At 45.1% G+C, this 24752-nt stretch overlaps 1 protein-coding gene across 4 annotated transcripts in view; it reads left to right on the top strand.

Annotated features, from left to right (window-relative positions):
- ELMOD1 (ELMO domain containing 1) overlaps nt 1–24752 on the top strand; it is a 282874-nt gene that overhangs the window by 136318 nt on the left and 121804 nt on the right. The gene's annotated exons all lie outside the window — the stretch shown is intronic.

The raw sequence follows: 24752 nt of genomic DNA, 5'->3' as shown, positions 1-24752 counted from the left end.
TTTGCGGCATCTCTTAAATAAATAGTTTAATATAGATTATACATGCATTGATCTGTGTCGTCGCATAAGCTGCTTTCAGTTTAATTTCTATTTCCACTTTTTTCTCAGAATCATACTAGTCTTTTCTTGGTTTCCATTAGTATAGCCTTACAGATGAAACTATGTGCCTTTGCTGTGCTCTTTCTTTGTGTTCCTCTTCTCCTTTTGTGATGCTGTCTCAGTAGGGGAGATGCCTGAATACGCTCCCACAGACCACAAAAGGATTGCCAAAGGGTAGGAGCCTAAGTTTAGCATCATACGTGCGAAACAATGAGCCTCGAAAGGCGTTTGGGCGATGCCTGAGATCCAATTTATCTCTTTAACTCTGGACAGGAACCATTAAACTAATGCCATGTGACAATGCTTCTAAAGAAAAACTCGTTTTCAGTCTTTTGCAGCAGGATTATGATGGCAAGGCAGTCACTTGTTGGCTTCTCTCATTACATTTTGAAACAGAACTGGTGAGTGCTTAAAGACAGGATCCGACTGGCCTGTTGGGCAATCAGGCAGTGCCCAATGGGATTGTCAGAAAGGTGAGTGTGTGGGCTGGTTTTCTGGACTATGTGGGCTTGTTTTTTGGTCTGCCTGGCTGATTTTTACTGGTAATTTCCCTGATAAAAACACAAACATTGCCTGTAGCAGGCTCAAATCCATGTTTCCTCTCATACCTTGCAAGGAACTTCTACAGATTGTCTTTACAAGTTGAAAACTGCCCCAATTCGCAAACGAGACACTTTTCTTTAAGTATCTGGTTCTGTAATGGGGCCACTTTTATTTTGGTGCCCGGGCCTACATTCTGTCCCAGTCCAACTTTGCTTGCAGAAAGGGGCAATAGTGAATTTGTTGGGATAATCCAATGAATATGCTCGTGTACAATAGTTTGGCCAGTGTATTCAGTAAACCTGTAGATTTCTGCTAACCTGCTTAATCAAGTAGTGGGTATAACGAAGCATATGTCTGAAAGTGCAGACATCTGAAGATGATACTTCACACATATCCGTTTTAGTATCCCCACATCGTATCTGGACACCCTAAGCCAGCAACGTCTTGGCTTTGTAGTGAGCAGAACGTTGCATGCAGCCATTTTGTGTGTTAGTACTTACAAAAATAAAAGCAAAACTAAATGTCGCCAGGTAGAAAATCATTAGATCTATTGAGTTGCTGTAAGCTTAGCACTGGGGGGGGTCAGGAAATGCACACATCATTTCTGCAATAGCATATTAACACCAGACCTACTGGCTTTTCCAATACTTGCTCTATTTTATTTGACATTTGAGGCAGTACATGCCCATCATAAGGCATTTTAGCCAACACCACTTTGCTTGCAGCCATCATTTTTGTACACATACTTACAATGATAAAAGCACATCTGCATGCTTCAGAATGCATTTTGCTTAGCCAGGACAAGCTTGGAGAGTCACAAATCACTTGAGGTCAGCTGGGACCTGGGTGGAGGTTGTGAATATGGTTGGTTAATAATCACACACAGCATGTACATAGTAATTGGGAATTGCTATGAATTAAGGCTCGAACACCATGAATTATTCATCCCCTTCATCCCAGTAGCCTTTTTTACTTAACTCAAATCAGGTGGCGTTTGTTCCACCCTACATTTTCCTGTAATCAATAGGCTATCAGTGGGAATGGGGATACCACATTCGTACAGTAGCAGCAAGTAGCCAAAGTCACATCTCTCTCTGGAGTCCCGACAGGCCATACTTTTGGACAGAGCAATATGTACTTTGAGTCAGACAAACAGCGGATCTGAGAAATTCCTTCACTGGACCATTTATTCAAGGGCACTATGCAGCTGTGGATTCATATTAACCATACTGACATGAAACTGCATCACAAAGCAAATTAAGTGCACTCCCAAACTTTCTGTAATAAAGGCTGGTTCATGATGATGGCCAACGTGAGGACTGTCAATCTGAAAAAAACACTTAGGGGGTCATTGCCGCCCGCCAAGATCTGACCGCCATGCGGCCGCCAATGCGGCAGCACCCCCACCGCAGCCATTTGGAGATCCCCGTTGGGCCGGCGGGCGGAAACCTGGTTTCCGCCCGCCAGCCCAGCGGGGATCACGGCCGCAACATAGGAGCCGGCTCCAAATGGAGCCGGCGGTGTTGCAACCGTGCGACGGGTGCAGTTTCACCCGTCGCGCTTTTCACTGTCTGCATAGCAGACAGTGAAAAGCTGCATGGGGCCCTGTCAGGGGGCTCCTGCACTGCCCATGCTGTTGCACCCGTCGCGCTTTTCACTGTCTGCATAGCAGACAGTGAAAAGCTGCATGGGGCCCTGTCAGGGGCCCCACGACTCCCCGTTCCGCCAGCCTTTTCCTGGCGGTGCAAACCGCCAGAAAAAGGCTGGCGGTCGGGGACTCGTAATCCCCTGGGCAGCGCTGCAAGCAGCGCTGCCCAGGCGGATCATCACCGCCGGGGCAAAAGTGGCGGAATACCGCCGGCCCCGGCGGTGCGACCGCAGCGGTCGTAATACGCCTGGAAGCACCGCCAGCCTGTTGGCGGTGCTTCCGTCGTTTTAGCCCTGGCGGTCCCGTACCGCCAGGGTCAAAATGACCCCCTTAATGCTTAGTTAAAGCAGAAATGAATAAACACTCATATCAAAATAATAGATGGCTGGCATTATGGAATGTGTTCTAAAGTATAGCATTATAGCCTAATGGAGATGAGTGTATCAATCATTAAAGGCCCTCTAATTGAGCCTTAGGTCCAGAATACATTTGAGGATATAGCTGGAGACAGAAGGGCTATAATACCATTAGAACACTCCACCCACAGAGGGTAGAATGCTCTAAACTCCAATGGGAGAACCACGAAGTCAGACGCTGAAGTCTTGAAGCAGAAGGTCTATGGTAGACATTCTTTGCCCTGTTTCACTCTGTTACATTTAGTTAAACTCTTAACATTCCAATGTTCAAAGTGGCAATAAGTGAATTAAATTAGAGAATAGTTGGTTTTTTGAAAGACAGTCATTTGAAGACAGATACTCTTCAAAAGCACAGAGCAGGTTAGTTATTCTCATCAGGGAGTTCGTATTCTAGGCCCTCTTGTGCTGATGCTCATTTATAATTTAAGATCATTCAAATTAAAAGGGTTATTGATTGGCCGTTTTCTACATATTTAAAGCAATTGTAAATTACAGGCTCGATAAATTATTAATGTTATGCCACTTCTCTGCCATCAATGTGTTCTATGCTGTGGCTCGCCTTCCGGGTTATTGCAATGACAATTAAAATAGTTAAAGTAGTGATTTGTAATGTCTGGGGTCATCTGGGTTATAAAAGGAAATATAATGTTACTCTTTCCTTTAGAAACTGAGTGAATGTAAGCTAACATCTGCCTCAAATAAAACATTAATTTGAACCTGGCGTGTCCCTAAGCTTTCACTCACACAGTTGTCTGTTTAAACAGTAAAGTCGTGACAGTTAAGTGAGTTTTCATTTGTAAGCCTGAATCCAATCCAAGAAAGCTGTGGTTTGCGTTTGTAAATTTAAAAAAATAATATATTATATGTATGTTTATGATAATGTATTTATATGTTTACTTATATGTAGGACCCCTGCCTAGCCACAAAGGTTGTGGAATGGTTCACATATAAGTAAAAATACATTGAACACCATGCACAGGTAGAATGAACAGTGGTAGAAGAGGAGATATAACCACATTAAAAGAAATGTCCCTTTAATTATTTTACTGGGCAAAATCGGAAGTGGAAGATTAAAGCACTGAAATTTAGGATTACTGAAAGACAAGGTGACATGTTATAAAACGCTATCTAAAATCAAAAGGAGGTGGTCGTGCGGATTATACGAGAGAGGTGCATTTTATATTTTTTATGATGGCCCCTTCTGTGCGAAACAAGAAAATTATTCGACAGCCCTCCACACAGTGCCAAATGATAAAACTGCTGAGGGCTTTCACACTAAATGCGTAAAATTTAAAGTATTCTATTTCTTGTAAAAGACTCGTGAGTCGGACACCCCTGTAGGCCTACCAAACGGAGACCAGGTCCACAGTTTGAAGACCACCGGTTTGGTAAGAGAACTGAAGATCACAGAATTGGAAAGGGGCAGAGTGTGTTTGGCAGTTTTTTCATGGATAAATCTGCAACACTAGAAGCAAAAGTAGTACATGGTTGCAGTGAAAATAGTTTGTGAATTTTACAGAACATTTTACATTGCAGACTGAACATGAAACATCACAAAAAGACCTAGGTAATGCTAACTACAAATGTTTTGGAATTTTTGAGGATAAAAGTGTTGTACAGTGCTGTGTGGCCGAAGAGAAAAATGCTCTTGAAGACTTCGGCCGTTTATGGTTAATGCAAAACTTTAGTGTTAAATAATGTCTCATGGTCTTTGACAAATTGTTTACAAATAACATTCCTGTGCTAGTTGTGAATTAAATTTTTTAAAGGAGTTAAATAACTTGATGGAAGACTGAGTGAGTATGTTGATAACAGTCTCATGATTATATCTGAGATTAATAGCAGAAAGCTGGATACATTCTTTTGGAAAAGCAGTTGATATCACATAATATAACTTGGATATTTTACACTGTACTTTAGCATGTGTAGTAAGCCACCCGGCCACTGCAATACAATGTAGCCACTGTGGGCGGTGCACGGGCCGAGGCAATAAATAAAGGGGCCTGCGCAACCCGAGGACAGTGCACAGTAACTGTTTAAGTGTGTCCAATGTCAGTGAACTTGGGAGGGACCCTGGGATAAGGCCTCTACAGCATGAAGCGCCGCGGCCACCCTCTACATTGGCGGCGAGGCTGGCGTCATCCTGCCAAATGCAGTGATCGTGAACCAGGACCAGTGTTGGCACAACAGCGGGAGCGGAACGGAACCGACCACTTTGTCAGAGCGCCGCAAGAGACTCACTATGAGGAGGCAGTGCGGCAGCAGCATGATCCAAGGTCCGAAAAGGCTGCCCCCAGAATTGCTCCAGCATATGGGTGGGTGCTCAAAATCATTCCCCAGGGGCCGGCGTGACGGCATCAGCAGTGCGGCCACATGTGGAAGAGGGGGGCGCTGCAAGGTGGACATATGTCAGGGGACTGGTGAGTGGAGAATGTGCCAGAACTGCAGGTCGCCACCCAGACTCCAGAAACGGAGAGAGAAGGCCGCATGTGGGAGAAAGAGGCCGGAGGTATGCCAGATCGAGCCCAGAGGACAAATGTGGAGTGAGAGGCCCAAGTCATCGTGTGCCAGGGTCCAGCAGCAAAAGGGGACAAAAGAAGAGAAAGCAGGTTACACAAAAGAGAAGCAATTGACACAGGACCCATAAAAAAGTGACAAATGGAAGGGCTGAACAGAGTGGACATCTAAACAAAAACAAACAATAAACAGGAGACACAAGGAACAAGAAATAAGAAAATAGTTAGATACCAAGACAGAGTAGCTAAACATACATAGATAAAGTGCAAATCATAAGGCTCATTCCAACACATGCTAGTAAGCAGAAACAAGACAAAAAATAAGAGAGGGCAACCCCATCATGTCAGCATCAAACCAAGTCGCAGTGGCCCCGGTCTTACGCGGCGAATGCCACAGTCACAGCGCTACCACCCTTCAGCCAGCAGGATGACCGGGCGACAGCAGCTCCGAGATGTAGTAAGTGGATTGGGAGGTTGCAACACTGCTTCTGTGCCAAGCGGGAGACAGATGGCGCAGTCATGAGGTCTGTCATGCTGTACATGGGAGGAGATGAGTTGTGCGACCTGTTCAAGGATGTGCTGAACACAGGTGCTGATGATGACTTCGACACTGCTGTAGCCATGTTGACTAGACATTTTGACCCCCAGTTAAATATGTACTCCTAGAGATTCAAACTCCGGCAAGCATGACAGGCCGAATGTGAATCAGTGGACACTTTCTTCACATGGCTGAGAAGGCTGGCAGGCATGTGCACCGGAATTGACAAACATGATAAAATCAGGGCGCAGTTAATCCAAGGGTGCCGATCGTCCAACCTGCAGAAGTTGATACCAAGGAATCAGGCATCTCTCTCGACGACATCTTAATCCTCGCAAGGTTCCACGAACTAGCTGACAGCAAAGCCGGGGCTATGGAATCAGCCCTTGCCCGAAACTCTGGTGCTACACTGTGTACCCCAGTGGTGAAAGTCAAGGAGGAATGGGTTGAGGCAATCCAGTGGCAGCCTACCAAACCAAGAGGAACCGTGACTAGTCAAGGCAGTAAAAAAGGATGCAGTAACTGTGGCATGGAACGCCTTCCACTAAGACGATGTATGGCCCAAGGAAAACGATGGCTGAAATGCAAAAGAATTAACCATTTTGCAAAAGTATGCCGTATTTCCAGCGCTGCCAGGATGTTAGCTCTTAAGGGTTGAAGGAAGAACAATGTCAAGCAGCTGACACTGGAAAACGAAAAGGAGGACCAGGCACAGCCAAACTGAGTGGAAGAAGAAGAAGACAACGATGAGGAAGGATTTATGATTGCATTTATGGGAAGGAAGAACTAATGAAGGAGACCTCCTCCCAAGTGTCAACTGTCAACAGTGCGGGGATCACCACTCTAATAGACACAGCAGCATTGGTAAATGTCATTGTGTGGAACAGTTCTACCAATTTGAGCCCAAGTCTGAACTGCACCCCACAAGAGCAAAAATCTACGACTATGTTGGGACTGAGCCCCTTCCACTGAGGGGAATCATTGAAGTGGAGGTGACACAAGGAGACACCAAGACCATCGTGAAATTCCACGTGACCAAAGGTGACACCAGATCACTGTTAGACTGTCACACAGCTGATGACTTGGGACTGGTGTTCTTTGCCAAACAGGTTCATCAGCCTTATGCGGAAGAGATCCTAGACGAGTTCCCAGAGTCATTTCAAGGACTCTGGTGTCTCAAGGGAGTGCTGTTCAAACTACACATTGATGAAATAGTGAAACTGATAGCCTTACATCACCAGAAGGTGCAGTTTCACCTCTGCCTGCTTGTGGAAAAGGAACTGCAACAACTGGAACAAGCAGGAGTCATCAAAAAAGTCACGGGGCCCTCCCCATGGTTGTCCCTTCTCCTCATAGCCCCAAAGCCTAAAGGACAAGGGCCATCCATTTATGTGTAGATATGAGGCTGAGCAATTTAGCCATTTGTCGGGAGCGGCAGCTTACCCCTACAGTTGATGAGATTGTGGCTGACATAAATGGAGCTAAGTGGTTCTCCAAAATTGACTTGAACTGAGGATACCACCAACTGGATGAACCTAGTTGATATATAACAACTGTTTCCACCCACGTGGGGTTCCAGAGATTCAAGCGCCTCAGCTTCTGGGTGTCATTGTTGGAGGTCTTCCAGGAAGCAATACGCAAAGCTCTGACAGGACTGGTGGGGGTCATCAGTGTGAGCGATGACATCCTCATTTATTCAGACGCCTGGAAGAACATCACATCTGTTTGAGAGCCACCATCAAATGGCTTGTTGAACAAGGCCTTACACTACATCGCAAGAAGTGCATATTTTACACCAATAACGTCTAATTCTTTGGGTAGTGATTTTCTACAGAAGGACAGCAGGTAGACCCCCAAAAAGTGGAAGAGGTCAGATCAGCCGCGACACACAAAACCAGTCAGAGGTCCCTAGATTTCTGGTCATAACAGACTACTGCGAAGGGTTAATACTGAACCTTGCCACCCTTTCCAGCCCCCTCTGAAACCTGACCCAAAAAGACACACCATAAAAGTGAATAACAGAGGCTGCCATGGCATCCCACTAGGTGAAGGCGGCATTGCTGCATGACGCAATCATGTTGCACTTTGATCCCAAGTGCCAGATAGAACTCATTGTTGACACCAGCCCAGTGGGGTTGGATGAAGTGTTGATGCAGATGAAAAGCTCCGGGGAATGGGTCCCCACTGCGTATGCCAGCAAAGGGCTCATGGCTGTTGAAACCACTAGGCCCAGATTCAAAGGGAAGTGCTGGCAATCTGTTGGGCTTGCAAACAATTCCACTTGTACCTCTGTGGCCAGAAGTTTTGTGTTGTGATGGATCACAAACCATTAGTGCCCCTGTTCAGTGGCACTACAAGGCAGGGACCATCCGGATTGAGAGATGGACTGTGAAACTGCAACAATACTTGTTCGACGTAGTATATCGGCAAAGGTGAAGAACCCAGCAGATTATCTCTCACGTCACCCGATGACACTGAATCCAAGACAGGAAGGAGAGGATGAAGCAGGGACTGAGGGGTTCATGAGCATGGTGACAGTTGGCATGTCCAAGGGTCCTGTTTTTGAAAGAGATTGAGGAAGACACCTTAAAAGACACATGTTTGACAAGGGTCAAGAGTGCCTTGAGGGGCCGTCAGTGGAAGAACTTCCTGGATGGAATGAGAGGCCTGACCGAAGTGGAGCGAAAACCATGAGCCCAGCTCTGGCAGTGCTGCAACACACTCAGGGAATGTGAGGAAGTGTTGGTCCTGAGAAATCACCAAATAGTCGTGCCCCAATTCTTGTGGAGCAGGACGGGGGAACTTGCTCATCAAGGACACCAAGGAGTTGCCAAAATGAAGGCAAGGCTCCAAAGCAAGGTGTGGTTCCCAGAGATGGACCGGATGGTCTATGAGCTGGTGAAAGACTACTGATCCTATGTGATCACAAGCGTAGAACCCCCCAGTGGCACCCGTCATTACTGAAGGGGCAGGGCTAACTCTATGGTTGTCATTAGGTATGGACTTTGGAAGTTTTCCATATAACAGGCTCACTCTTGTGGTGATGGACAGTCACTCAAAATTCCCTGCGTGTTCTCAAATTGATCCAGTCTACCGCATTTGAGTGCGTAAAACCAGCACTGGATAAAATCTTTGCACTTTGGGGCCTGCCTTAGGAGGTTAAGCCTGACAATGGCCCACAATTTCAAGGTCGTGAGTTTCAGAAGTATCTGTCAGCTAAATGTGCATCATCGCAAAATCACGCCGCAAGCTAATGGAGAGGTGGAGAGCTTTATGAGGACTTTTAACTCCACACTATGCTTGGGGTGGAGAAAGGTGAAGACCTTGAATGCTGCCTGAACCAGTTTTTGACAGCTTATAACTGACGCCTCACAGACTGGAAGTGCCCTGAGTGACCTGTTGATGAAGTGGACACCGACCGAGATGGATGTGTCAGCAACCCAAGAGAAGAGGAGAAAGAACAACGAGAGAGCCAGCAGAAGAAGAACCCACTCACTGAGTAGGTGACGGGATAGCCATAAAAGACAGTTATCCAGGCTGGAAATTTCACATGCCCTATGAGGGGGAGACCTGGAAAGTTGTGAGGGTCAGAAGCACTAGGATCACAGCCCGCCGTGGAGGCACGGAGGTATCCCGGAATGTGTCTTGGTTTAAAAGAGTAGGTGATGAACTGAGCCAAGCCAAGGAGGCAGGGACCACAGGCTTCTGGGAGGAGGTCAGAGGAGGGCGATCGCCATCGCAGCATACAGGACCACCCTGTGATTCCATTGAAGGCTGCAACGTGGTTGGGACCACATCTCTGGGTGTCCTGCCATTGCTGAGCGAAAGGCGTCCCCCTTTGCCTATAGAAAGGGAAGGGAGAGGCCACCCCTGTCAGCAATGCAGCAACCCCTGTCCCAGCAGGAGATTGAAAAATTATGGGCCTTATTATGACTTTGGTGGACGGAAAAGCCCGCCCGCCTAAGTCCCGACGTTTAGGTTGCCGCCAGTGTGGCAGCCTTTCCACCGGGCCTATTACAAGTCTCCCACTGTGTCAGCAGGCGGAACCTAAGTTTCCGCCCGCTGGCCCAGCACGAAACGGCCTACAGAGGCAATGCTGTAGTGCATAGGGTGCACCTGCACCCACGCAATGTTCACTGTCTGCAAAGCAGACAGTGAACATTGTGATGGTGCTGGCCAGGGGGGGGGCACTGCACTGCCCATGCCAAGTGCATGGGCCCCCCTGCTGCCCCTTGCACCCCGTCTCTGCCAGCCTTTTCATGGCGGTGTTACCATCATTAAATCTCTGGCAGAGAATTGGGTTTGTAGTCCCCAGGGCAGCGCTGCTTGCAGCACTGCTTAGTGGATTAGGACCGCCAGCACTGGCAGCATCGGCAGTACCGCCAGGCCATCGTAAACTCGTAATCTGGCGGTGCTGGTGGTTGGACTGTGGTGCTACAGCCGTGGTTGTACTATGGTGCTCAGACCGCTGCATTGGTGGCCATCTGACCACCACCGCAACCCTGGAGGTCATTAAACCACCAGGGTCGTAATGAGGCCCTATGTGTGTTAGAGGAATAGTTTCCTGAGAAGAAGATCTTGCTGCGCTGGAGTGGAGCATATGGCTGTTGGTGGTCGTCAGTCATGCCATTGAAATAGACTATTGAGTTGTTGTTATTTCTTTTTTTTTTTTTTCATTAAAGGTGAACAAAGATGTAGTGAGCCACCCGACCACTACAATGCAATGTAGCCACCACTCCTCCTGAGGGCTGGGTGCGGGGCAAGGAAATAAATAAAGGGGCCTGTGCTGCTTGAGGGCAGTGCACAGTAACTATCTAAGTATGTCTGATGTCAGTGAATTTGGGGGGGACCCTGGGGTAAGCCTCTACAGCGTGAAGCCTCCCAGCCACCGTCTACAGCACCCAACAAGGAAAGCACTGTAATAGTAGCTGCTGTGGCACAGTACATGGAGGCCCCCAAACCCCCAGACTCACGCAGGAACTCCAAGGCCAGAGTACTGTGCTGAGGGGGCCCTCTGGAGCTCAGGGCCCCCCACACTGCAGGGCTGCAGGGGCCTTTGTTATGCCACTGAGTAGCTGTCCGGACTTTTCCTGAACTTCGCAGTACTTGGCCTAAAAAAGAGAACTCGGGCTAAAAAGTTGAACTTCCAGTCCCATGTTACCCCTCGAGTCAGTTGACCAAACAGCTAAGGCCTAGCTCAAAGGAGGTGATGTGAAGGTTGACCTGAAGTTTATGAAACACATTTTACAATTAGAATAAAGATGGAAAGTCAAGCCTAGTTGTTATTTCGTCGAGAGAAAACCATCCATAATGCAAATATATAAAAATACAGTTTCACAGTGAAAATAGTAACTAAACAATGTAAATCACACAAAATGAAGGGAAACAACACACTCACACATGGACATGCAGTGGCAAAATCGGTTCTCTGAGATTCACAAAATATAGGCTGCTGCTCACCACTAAATAATTCAAATTCTATGCTGCTCCCATTACAAAGAGAAATCAGAGCAGTGTGATCCTGCCCACAAAATACGTTGACTCATTGTTTATGGCTTCTAATCGATCACAAACACCAGGGTCCATGTTAGGTGCACTGTTCACATTAGCACCACAGAGCAACTTTAAGTAGCTGTGCTGGGCTCAAACGTGAACAGTGCACCGGATTACAATGAATGCAATGCCCTGAGGGCAGCCGTGAACGTGAAGCTTTCTGAAAGCCATTATCAGTACAGGTTTGAAATTCCAGTCAGTGTGGGTCTACAAAAACCTGTAGCTGACAGGAAATGTGAAAGTTTGAAGAAGCATTCAGCTGTCCCCATCCATGCTGCCCTTGTGATGGCAAAAGGGTCTTTCTAATGCATGATGGAGCTCTCTTAATCATCTGCTAGAAAAGAGCCACGTTTTAACTGCATTCTTGAATTCGAGATAGTTGTGGATGTTTCTTATTTTTGCTGAGAGTGAGTTGAATAATGTTGCTGTCTAAACAAAGAATGAAGAAGGAGGTTCCACTGATCTGCTTTTTATTTCTAAGTGGGAAGAAACATGATGAGATCTAAGAGAGGCAGGAGAACGTGGGCAAGATGACTAGCTGCCACTACGCAGCCTCAATCTAGTATCTGGTGATTGGGGAGAGCTAGGGAACACAAGGGAAGTGAACACTTTCCCTCATGACATAGCATCAGTGAAAAACAGCTTTTGTTTTCCACTGTTGCTACCTCATAGTAGTGAACAACAAGACTTGGAATCTGGCATTCACACTAATGTCCTGATTACTTACCAGTAACCTCGATTGCTCCTAACCTTCCTCATTCCACTCCTTGCATATTGAGGCTACCATGCCTCCCACAGACAGCACTGAAGCTATAAACGGAGAAGAGAGCTGAATAGTAATGCTTACTTAAAGCAAGCCTTACTTCCTTGTCCATAATCCAACCTCGCCTACTCCTTAGAAGTCCAACACAGCCGTCCAAACACACCCAGATACCAAGAGAGTGGAACAGCCAGACAAGGTCTTAGGTGTCTAAGAGGAGGAAGGTGTGGGGGGGAGGGCTGTAAGAGCACTGGGATACAGAGAATTAGGACTACGGTTAATGATGACTACACTAAGTAAACATGATTTTACCTCTGTGACCGTCTTCCGCGTTCCGGTGCTTACACATTTGAGACTATGCACAATCACCAGAGGACCCTTGCAGGTAAAATCATATACTCATATCATGTAACATCTCAGAACTAAAGTTACTACCACCGGATTCAAAAAGTCAATATGGTAGTGTGAAGCAAAGGTATGTGTATGAACCTAAGCGGCAGCTGTACAAAACTTAGTCAAGGAAACCTCGCTGACCTGGGCCCAGAAGCTGCCATACCTCAGGTAGATATATTCTGGATTCTCTCTGGGACAGACTTTTTAAAAAATAAATAGGCCTGAGGATACGGCATCATAGCCCAACAACTGAAGGTGGCAGTAGTTGTCTTTCCATTGAAAGAGGCAGAACTGAAAACACAGACTTGGAGAATGAAAATCCTTTGTTCAGTCCAGATAAATGACCAAATACTTGGTGAATACCTAAGGGATGTAGAGAACCCAAATCATCATCTTCTCCAGAATGAAAAACTGGTAACACAATATCCTGAGAAACATGAAATTGTGAAGAAATCTTATGAGTGAACCCGGACCATGCTGCAACAGTACTCCATCAGGTAAAATTTGAAGGTGGGGAGAAACCCACCATAGATCCAAGTTCAGCCAATCTACATGCTGAACTGATAACTACCAGAGAAAACAACGTTAGCCCAGTGCTTAATTTGTAAATAAAAAGGTGCCGGTGCCCAAAGCCCTCCTCTTAAACACGTGGCTGCTGCAATTAAATGTGCGAACACGGAATACTGAGGCAGCGTAATCCTGAAGCTATCTCTGGCCTCTTCAACCCATTTAAAGCCACTCCCTACCCCTTCAGCTCACTCTTTCAGGTTTTTGCTTTCTCCCATTGTGACACTTTTTTGTTTTTCTCTTCCTTCATCTTTCCCATATGTGTCTTTGGCTCGCAGTAAATGCTTGAGGCAGAAAAATAAGTGCCAGCCCTCGAAAATAAGTGCTGGTGCTCTGCACCGGAAACAACAAACACAAATTAAGCACTGCTTTAGCCATGAGCCAGCACAAAGGGGTAGAAGGTAAAGGCTGAAATGGTGGGCCCTGCAAACCACACATAACTGTAGATAGATCCCAGTGGAAACTAGGGGAGTGAATCAAAGGTCGTTGGTTGTGGCTACACTTAAAGATTGAAATAATCAGGGGAGCCACCAAAGAAACGTAATCCTTGCGTTCTCTGCAAAACACAAATGGCGGCCCTGTGGGCTCCTTAAGAAGAAGGAGTCTAGCCTTTGAGGAAACTATCCCTAAGGAAATCCATAATGATGTAGGGGTCACAAGACTGAGGAGTAAATATGTGCTTCTTACACCAAGATTCAAAATGAGTTTACTGCATGACAGAACATGCCGTTGTAGAAGGGTGGATAGATTCAACTACTCCTTTATAGCAACCCTGCTATTGGAGCTCCACCCCTTTACCTCCAAGCTGTGAGCCAATCTAAATATATAAAGAATCAAATGGGCCAGAGGTGGAGAATGCGGAGGAGAATGATACGGAGAAAGATGAAAGAGTGAAGAGATGGCTAACCTGAACTTTCTCCAGCACCTTTGGGAGAAGGAGAATTAGCATGAATGCATAAAGAAGCCCCTGAGGCCAGGGACAAATTTCCCAAACCGTGCTTCTGGGTACCAAGTTCTCAACATAATGGGCAGGGAAAAAGGTCTAGCCAGAGACGATCTAGGTTGTTCAATACCATTTGAAACATTCCCTAAGATAAGTGGTGGGGCTTTGAGGATGAAAGCATTCTGCTTATATTGCCCATGAGTGTTGCCACCTCGGCTGGTTTTTACCAGCCTTGTGGCAACCCTACTGCCCACCTCTATATTCTTCCTCCATGTAATGTAGGAAGCTTGTTGAGACAGAAAATTGATATCTGCTTAGAAACAAAGTTCTTAGGCATCTTGGGCTGGAGCACCAATCTTGCCCCCTCTTCCTTGTCAGTTGACATATATCTTTGGTACCTGGTCGTCAGTACAAACCAGGATTGACAATCCCAGGAGGTGAGAAGCAAACCTTTGAAGGACAAGAAGAACTGCTGAGTGATCCCTCCAATTTAAAGAGTGAGTCACCTCTAACAGCAACTTGAGAATCCCCAAGTAACACCTGAAGCCCAATGACTGGCAAACGTGGTAAGGGCAAGAGGGACTGACAAGCTAGAACTGGATTCTTTTCTGTATATTTTATAGAGTAACTGCCATTGTAGAACTTTGGCTACACTCAGGGAATCTGGTAAAGGAGTCCCATAGTGCATAAACTGAGGACGATAATGAGTGAGGAGGTGTACAACCAAATGTAAAATCTGAAATCTTGACCATGAAACAAGAGCTGCTGTGGCAGATTGTAGCCCCTGAACTATACACAAGCACACGATGTGTAGGAGCACAACAACAAATAAGAAATCTGGGGTCTGTCTGGGCCCTGAGGGGGAGTAAAGCAGGACATTCTCTTATGAGGTGTATTCTCATTACTTCTATCTCCCACGCCATTGACTTGATCTACATCAACCATCAACCACTGTCTCATCCTAGGCCTTACCGCCATCTTGACTTAGATTTAGGATCAAAGTTGCTAAGACAGAAGTTAGAACAGAAAATCTGCCCTGTGGAGGCAAAGGTAGATCGAGGAAACAATGTGGTTGGTCTAGGGATCAATGACTGAAACGGGTTGAGGACATGTCATGCATTTTGCTACTAGAATGAGGACTCTTGAAGGCTCTGTATTTGTAGCCTTTAATACTTACCTGTATGTGTCACTCTTTATCAAGATTCATAAAAAAGTCTGCTAAGAAATTTCATCTTTTTCCTCCTCTCTGCAAGCTCATTTGACAGTTGTACTGTCTGGTCTCTTGCTTGTAGCAGGATACTTTAGCGCTTTCAAACAATCGAGAGCATCAATGTCATTTGTGCGTTTTTAATAACTTTGTTGCTGCTTGATGAAACTGTATGAAATTTTACGAAACTAAAGACATTTGAGCAAAACAGATGGGCAAGTACCAAATTACATTGCTAGAAATGGCAACTGTGACACTATGTGTTGTTGTACCATTGACAAACTTGCAATGGAGGGGTAGCTAGGTTTGTTTGAACCTGGCCTTAGTTTCTCAACTGATCATACGTGGCTCAGCACCTAGTATCGACTGCATTTTGACTGCAGGATGTCTGCCGACCACCGGGCAGCCAATTTTTTGCAGACAATATGCTGCACTATGAAAGAGTTTATTGTTAACAGAGCTATGAGATTGTGTTGCTAAAAGTGCCATATGGAAATTACACCATGTGCAATTAAGTTACAGTTATAATCAGATATATGAAAGTAAGAGACAGAGTGCTGGCACTTTTTATCAGTAATGTTTTTATTTATTTATGCAGTATTATACAACATGAACATGACCCAAGGGCATGAGAGCACTTTACACAAAATGTAATATTGTAGATCGATTCTGGTGCAAAAGCAGACTGAGATGAAATCCGCATTGAGTTATTGGAGGGAGGGAAATGTACCTTTAGCCTTTGTGTCCTTGAGAGATAAGGAATGTATAGGTAGCAACTCTCAAGTGGAAGGTGGTAAACGAGGTGTGCACATTGAGTGCATAGAGAGGGCGAGGAAGGAACGGGGTGAGAAGAGGTGAACAGTGCTGTACAGGACAAGGAAAGGGGAGAGCCTTAAACTGGGAAGGAGAAATTTGGAGGTGAGAAGGGGGAGAGTGTGAGCCAGTTGGAGAGGTGTCATAGGGTGAGGAATGAGTGGCATGGAAATGAGGAGTCTGAGAGGAAGGAGGAGGAAAGGCAGGGAGGGAAGGCAAGGCCATCATACCATCTGGAGAGGGTGCAAAAGTGACTGAAATGAAGATGGGAAGTGTGGGAACAACTAGGAGAAGTAGGTTGGAAAGAAAGGACTTGTGACATCTTGGGATGAAGAAAGGTTTTGAATTGAAGGACAAATAGGGTGAGATTGTCACCAGCAGTTTAGATCATAATGAAACCCTTGTTAAACATGGAAGATGAGAAATTCCCTTTAATGGGAGTGAGAGCAAGATGGTTAATTTGCACCTGTGAAGAATTTTAGAGTCTGAGGAGACATTGAGATACTTTAAGAATGTTACAATTCAAATGATCAGTTTTAGGTTTACCCTTCCTGCCACAGTGGTTTCATGGAACACTCTATTTACTTTCTTTGCGTTTTTCCAAAGCGTATTTTTGAGAGATTGTGTCGGTACAGTATTTTGAAGGAGTTGGGAACAACTGAAAATAGTGATTGTGGGTGCTATGATGAGATGGGAGCGATGAGCATAATTGAGGGGTTGAGGGATAAGTAGCATAGCATAACTAGAGACGTCCACAAAGTGAACTAACAGAAGCCAGAGAAGGTGGTTCTCTGCTATGTAGTAGGAGTCGGTGGGGTCTGAGAGCGGATTTCATAAATAAGTAAAGTCTAGACGACAGGTACAGGCCGCAAGGATTCTGCAATTAGAAATAAGCCACTTTAGACTCAAAGTGAGCCACTTGTGAATTTAGCTGGGCCAAATCAAACTAGAAAGTTACAATACTATTACTATGGTGGCAGGAGTTGTCAGTAGGATGTATTAAAAGGTGGACAAATAGCTGATACCATGTGACTATGTGAAGCAATTTGTGTGATAATCCTACTATTGATTCTGAACTGATGGGCTGAGTGCTGGAGCTGTAAATAGTCATAACTATTTCCCTTCTAATGGAAAGAAAAAACACAAAAAATATGGCTGATGTAGGAAACATAGTCCTCGCACTATGCAGACTTACAGGTGGTACAAAAGAAACAATACCAGAAGGTGGTAACAAATAGTTGAAACCTTCTAACCATATTAGGCAAGGTTTGTGTCTCAATAGGAAAGATTGGGTGATAGTTTTAAAGATAGAATTTATTTAAAAGTCAAACTATTATAACAGAATAGTATATATTAGAACAATATAACATAAATATAATAAAGAACAATATAATTATAAGTGCGATAATAGAATAAAAGATCAGAAATGAGTAATGAAATGAGAAATAGGAGTAGAAAAAAGGAAAAGGAATGACTATATAGCTGTATCGTAATAAAAATGTACACAAGAACAATATCATTACTTAGTAATAAAACTAAAAATGAACGTATTACGAATACTAGTATGTATTACAAATATGCATACCATCAGTGATAAGTCATTAGGGTTTGATTAACTCTCCAATCTGAAGGCTATATAAATCGGCACATTTTGCAGAAGGGTCTAGAAATATTGTCACTGGTGACCGAAGAATGTCTCTTTTTATAGCAGGAGATGGTGGATTAACATATGTTTTATTGAGTGATTATAACAAACATCAAACCACCAAGAACGAAAAGAGATGTTTGGGTTTTTCCAGGACTTCATTATTTGCTGAAAGGCAACTGCAAGTAGTAAATCTAAAATATCAACCTTAACTAAATAACAGGACCAACAATTTATTATATTCCCTAGAAATATATTTGTAAAATTACATACTACTTGAGAGTGATAAATTGTATTTATTTGTCTCCAAACCTTCATCCAAAATTGATCAATGGAAGGACAGTCAAACAACATATGTTTTAGATCAGCAAAAGTGATACTCCACAACCAACGTGAGGTAGAATTATTCAAGTTCATTTTGTCTAAAGTAACTAGGTGACCAAGAGTCTGTTGTAGATAAAAAATAGAGTTTGCGCGATGTTAGCATCTCTAGAGGATATCCATACTTTAAGCAAAATTGTATTCTATAAGGGAATTGAAAAAGGCAAGATTAAGGGGGTCATTAGGAGTTTGGTGGACGGAAACACCCATCTGCAAAACTCCTGACGAGGAGACTGCTGCAGTGCTGGCGGTCTCCCCACTGCCCCATTACAACTTTCCCACTCGGCTGACCAAGGTTTCCGCTGGTCAGTCCAGTGGGAAAGGTGCAGCAGCATTGTTCCTGGCTCATAATTGAGCCGGCAGCAGTGCTGCCACACACAGGGTGCACCAGCACCCTTGAAATGCGCACTGTCTGCAATGCAGACAGTGCGCATTTCGAGAATGTTGGGCAGGGGGACCCTGCACTGTCCATGCCACGGGCCCCTGTGGCCCCCTGCACTTGTTCACCAACCACTTTTTCATGGTGGTGAAACCACCGTGAAAATGCTGGCAGAGAACACGGTTGTAATCAGCAGGGTAGCACTGAGTTCAGCGCAGCTCTGAATGATTACAACTAGGACTGCCGTCAGTCCATCGGGATCTTGGATCCTGGTGGGGACAGTGGTAGGTTGGCGGTTCTGCCAGTAATGTGGTGGTCGGCCACAGCAATGGCGGTCCGACCTCCATCGCGAGTCTGGCGGTCTTCTAACCACCAGATTCTTAATCGGCCTAAGACTTTTTTCCATTGTAGTTCCACATCTATTTTATCTTGGTTGTCTGGAGAAGCAGTAATTAAATTATAAAGGTGTGATTCTGTTGGGGGGGATGATAGTAACATTGTTAATGGTGGGATAGCGGTAATGGGTATATAATTGGGTTGAAATTGATAATATGTTGTGGAAATTGCAGAGATTATTGAGTTATATTTAGCATTATAAGAGGAAAGTAAAGAAAAACATAATTGAGCTTGAGCGAAAGAAACGCAGTAATTATTATCAGTAAGTTGGTGGACCATTATTAAGCCTTTCTTATGCCAGGATTTCCAAAAAATAGTCCTATTTTTATCTCAAAATGTTTGTTATACCTTATTGAGGAGCGAAGATATTGTTCTCTATCTGTGCGATAGGATAGGAATATGGGGTGTAGGTGTTTACACCCATTCTTAAGGTAAGGGAGGTAATAGACCAAGGCTTCTGGGTAAAGGATGTGAATTCTTGAAAAGAAACAAGGCTGAATAAGGAAGGCCTCAAGATCCATGGTGGGCAAAAGGAGGCTTGTTTATTAAAAAAAACGCAGTATGGTAAACACGGAAGGCAAGAAAATTGACTCCTTTAAACTGTTTAGGTGGTTTAAGTTTTTGAAGGGACATGCAGGATTTTCTGTTATTATATAAAGTAGGAAAGTCATCCTTCTTGCCCTTTGCCATTTTTTGGCTGATACTGGTAATGACTGACTCTGAAAGTGCCCTTGGTTCTGCTAACCAGGCCCAGGGCCAGTGCTCTGTCCTTAAAAGTATATGGTGTTTGGTATAATTATAAATGGCCAAGAAACCCACTGTAAGTCCCTAGTATATAATAGGGCAGGGAGGTATATGGACCCCAGTACACTTAATGCACTTAGGTGTGCATTGCTGCAGTATCTAGTGCCATTTCAAAGCTAGACCTGCCTTGCAGGCTGTGTTTAAAATACAACTATGTTCAAAATCAACTTTGGAATTAAAAGCACTTCCAAAATCCAAAACTCCCTTTTTATTACATATGAGTAACCCACAAGGTCTGCCTTAGGTGCCCTAAGGGTAGGGTGCCTTGTTCTAGAAAGCAGGGACAAAATAAAATGTTTTATAAGCCTTGGTAGGGAAAAACAGTCAAAGTCGTTTTATCCCATTGTAGTGCTGCTAACCCCATTGGCTAACATGGGAAGGCTTCATTACAATTGAATACAGTCTAACGCTTCATTGGAGTTAGCTAGCAACATGATTCAATGTATCAAAATAATAGTTACAATAAATCTAACAACTTGCAAAGGTTGAATTTATTATACCTATTACAGGAAAGTTGTTTTATAACTTACTATTTTGAAGTTACCTGAGGCAATCCTGTAGCAGCCTCTTCTGATTGATCAGGCCTTTACAGCCTGAGCCAAGCGGCTCCCTGAGGAGGTGTGAAGAGGCCTGGAGCTGAAACAATACAGCCATTTGGTGAGGAGTGATCTGTGTCCTGGAGAAGCCAGGACAGGAAGTGGGGATGGAGCGATAAATCGGACTTCAATGTAGAAGCACCAATGTCATAGAACTCATGCCAGCCCCCACTTCCTTGATCCCCAGCCAGGTGGGAGCCCCTTTCACATTTCACACTCCACTCTCATTCAGAGGATGGAGGAAGTCGGAATTTCCAAGGCTGCACTAAAATGGCTAACAGCCTTCCTGAGAAGAAGCCCTTTTATCCGCCAGCCACCCCTTAAAATGTCCCAGAGGGCTCCTCCCTTAGCCCCACATTATCTATATATGCTTCCTCTTGCAGAGATCATGCGAGCACATGGCCTCGCACTTGTCTTATGTAGATGACATGCAGATCATCATATCTCTCACGCCAGAAATAGCGCAAACAACCAACCAACTAGACTCCGGTCTAAAGCAGGTAACAGAATGGATCTCCGCAAGTAGCCTAAAAATGAATGGCCAAAAGACAGACGTACTAGTCATTGGAAACAACCTTTCAAGTTGGACGTGACTATTGTTGCCAGACCACCTCAGAGATCTTCCCCAACCGCCGAGCAGTCAAAATCCTGGATTTCTGGGTTGATGATAAACTCTCCATGGATACCCAAGCTAGGAAACGTGCCGGGGACCTGTTTTGGAATTCTAAGAGAACTCTAAGGAAACTGCTACACAGGCTACCATCCATCACAAAACGAGTTGGCTTCTTATGGGAACTCCCTTTATCTGGGAAACCCTAAGTGGGTGATAAAAAAAACTACAATTTGTCCAGAATGCAGCAGCTTGGATCCTTCAAAAAATCCCCAAATACCAGGCATTAGCAGCTTGCACTGGCTTCCAGTGCAGAAAATATTCCATTATAAGGCACTTTGACTCATCTATCGGGCTAGTCATGGGAGAGACCCACTGCACATACAGCAACTACTCAGTCCTTACAGTCCCAAGAGTCCTCTATGCTCTGGAAATCTAAGGTTGCTGACAGTCCCTGGGGTTAACAAGACAAGGCACGGGGTTGCTCCTTTGTGTACTTTTCCCCCAATTCTAGAACAAACGTGGAAGGATTTCACATGTATCTGAATTATGCTTATATCCCGAAAGAGAGGCAAAAGTAGTGACTTCTGCCAAAAAAGATGTTCACGATTTTTGCTGATGAGACATGAATAAAATATTATCATCTGCATATACAGAAAATTTTAAGTGTTTGTCACCATATTCAAACAGCATGAATACCTGGATTATGTCAAATTTTAGTCAAACTCCTCGGTGTAAAGAGAACAGTGGTGGTATAAGACTACTTACAAAACTTCAAGCTTTAGGAGAGGAATATAATAGAGAAACTAGATTAATAAACTTGGAATCAAAACCAAAGGAAGAAAGAACAGGGATAGTCTTACTTTTGTTACAGACCTGATAGGCTGAATTCAGGAGCCTAAAATAGTTTAATTACCATTTAAATGAAAGCTAACCTATTTAAACCATCTGTTGCCCTAGTAATTCTAAATGACATCCCACAGGGGATTGTCCCAAAGGGATATAGGCATTCATATATTATGGGTCCACAACAGGGTACAACTGGGGAAGGGCGCAAACAATGATCCAATTCTGAATGAGACAGCCAAGCACCAGTAGACCTGGATGATCCGCCACACCCTCCCTCATTACAGGAGCAGCAAATATACTGTATACCATCCAATTCTGTGTAGGTTCAGCAGTTCTATTAAGGGATGTACGTGTCATTGGGTACCGCAACATGAGCAATTGACCTGCACCACTTAAACTAGTGTGCTTAAATTTCTTCCTGCACCAAGGTGTTTATAGTGCCTTAGTGAGACAGGCACCGTGATTCTGGATCCTGTTACCCACTTTTCACAGAAAATATTTAGGAAATATTTATAGCAACACAATACATTTAAATTTGGAGGGATGGCTCTTTTAGATCAATCGTCATAATTTTGACTGTTGCATCCGGGAAATTGAAGCCCCAACACAAGTCACACAAGGTAATTGCTATATAGGAAGTAGATGTAGCACACACACACAAACACCCACACACACGCACACTCGATCTCTCTCTGGCTAGATGTTGGAACACAGGCAGAACACAGGGCACAACTTCCATAGATGCTAAAACTACGTTGATTTCTCTTTTCCCTCACTGAGGCCCTCATTATGACCTTGGCGGTCTTTTTGCAAGACTGCCAAAGCCGCAACTAGACCGGCAGTGCTGGCAGTCTGCAGACAGACACATTATGACTGGTGGCAGCTTTCTGCCATTCTTTAGGCAGAAAGTTGCCAGCAGTCATGCTGGCGGTCAACGGTGCAGAGGTGGTTCTGCCGCTGGCCCCTCCCTGCCAAAAGGACTCCACCAGCCGTATTGCAACCTGTAATACGGCCTGGCGGTGTCCTGATGGTGAGGCGCTGCCAGTGGTGGGAGTGCCGGGTCCCGTCTCCTCAGGGAGGAGCACCTCGTCGGACGAGGTAAGTGTCCTCCGAAAGGGGAGTGGTGTGGTGTGTATGAATGGATGTGTGTGAGTGAGTGTATGCATGTCATGAATGGGGGGAGTGAGTGGGAGTGTTTGTGCATGCATGTTTGTCTGTGTGTAAATGTGGTGATGGCGATGTGAGTGTGACTGTAAGGTTGTTGTGTGTGTACGCGTGACTGTGAGGGTGTTGTGTGTGTGACTGTAAGGGTGTTGTGTGTGTTAATGAGTGAGTGTCAGGGTATGCGTGTCTGTGGGTGCGTGTGTGTATGCAGTGGGTTAGTACGGGGATCGGGGGTTCGGGTTACTGGGGGTGGGGGGCGGAAATGTTGTAAGGGAAGGGGGCTGGAGGGGCACTTGTGTAGATGGGGGTGGGGAGTCGTCTATCGGCGACAGGAATGCAAATTCCTGTCGCCCGTAGCCTTTCTGCCAGGGATTTTGTGGCGGTGCTACTGCCACAAAATACCTGGTGGGAAGGGGACTCGTAATACCACCAGCTGTCTATGGTGGACCACAGGGTCGGAGATGCTTATCTCCGGCCCGGCGGTCCAACTGCCCTGGCGGTAGGAATGGGTAAGTGGCGGTTTGGCACAGGCCAAACCGCCACACTCGTAATCTGGTGATCTTCACCACTGGCCCGTCGGCGGTGGGACCTCCACCGTGAGTCTGGCGGTCAGTCGACCGCCAGACTCGTAATGAGGGCCTGAATGTCGTCTGTGGCACTAAAAACTGGGCTTTAAGTGGGCCGGGTCCCTTCGGGTCTCGGGCCCATTAGTAATTGAAAATAGACATTGGCATGGTTCCCATATGTCCTTAACTTTACTGGCAAATAACAATCATTGATTTTTGAACAATTAATATGAGAAAATGTTACATGCCAGTGATCTAGTTACTGTTTTATTTTGAAGTTTCACTTAATATCACACCAAAATACAGATCAGGTGACACTCTATAGGCATCACAAAAATGTAGTTAGCATGTTTAAGCCATGCTGTTAATTACCATAGGCTACACCTCATTTAGATACCCCCACTTTTTGCATCCCTCTTAAAGCTCTGGCTACAAATAAATCCCCACCAGTATTTTTTTTAATTAAAAACAAAGGCTCAATAAAGTTCTGCATCAGTTAATTTGGAGGGACTGTGACACTGGCACAAATATTTAACACTAAGTGACCTTGCTGCGCTGCCCTGCACCATGCCATGGGGAAAGGGAAGAAATGCGCGGTATCTACAAGATATTGTGCATTCCTGTCCTCTCCCCCTGTGCTGGCCCACAATGGCCTGCCAAGTGCTGACACAGGCACCCTTGCACCATCACACAAGGATGCCTGTGCCAAAGAAAGGATTGTTTCTGTGCAGGAAGGGACACCTGCCTGCACAAAAACAGTCCATGGAGGCTTTTTCTTCTTTCTATGTGTGCTGCAGACACATAGAAAGAGGAAAAAACAAGGAGAAATAAAGGTATTTCTCCTTTTTGTGGTTCCTCTGGGGAGGCATAAGATTTTGATGCATTCCCAGGTTTACAGATTCTCGCAAATCTGGGAATGGGTCAAAACCCATGGGTGTTGCGTGGGATAACCCACAGCAGCACCCATGGAACGCCTCCCTGAAGCAGTGTAAGGCAACGCAGCCACTTGCACTGCCATGCCTTACACCATATCTACAAGGCCATGAAAAACCATGCAAGGTGGCTTTGCGTGGCCTTGCAGATATGGGCTTGGACTATGCACCACCAGCGTACAGGGCTTGTAAATAAACCCCAGGGTATTTAGGAAGTAAAATGGACGCAAAATGGAAACAAGGCTTTTTGTAATTGCGCCAAAGCAAAATGCTTTAGTGCTAGATCCAAGGCTGAACAGGACATTGTGCCTCTCTCCTACAGGGATACAGACAGGGGCAGCTTTCAGAGCTGAATGGGCTGCCATGACCCAAAATTGAAAACCCCATACAAGCCAATTCTACTTGCAAACCTCCAACAGTATGGGGCTTGTTTG

This window comes from Pleurodeles waltl, chromosome 8 (assembly GCF_031143425.1).
Source record: "Pleurodeles waltl isolate 20211129_DDA chromosome 8, aPleWal1.hap1.20221129, whole genome shotgun sequence".
NCBI classification, from domain to species: domain Eukaryota; kingdom Metazoa; phylum Chordata; class Amphibia; order Caudata; family Salamandridae; genus Pleurodeles; species Pleurodeles waltl.
This window is presented reverse-complemented; position numbering and strand designations above follow the sequence as displayed.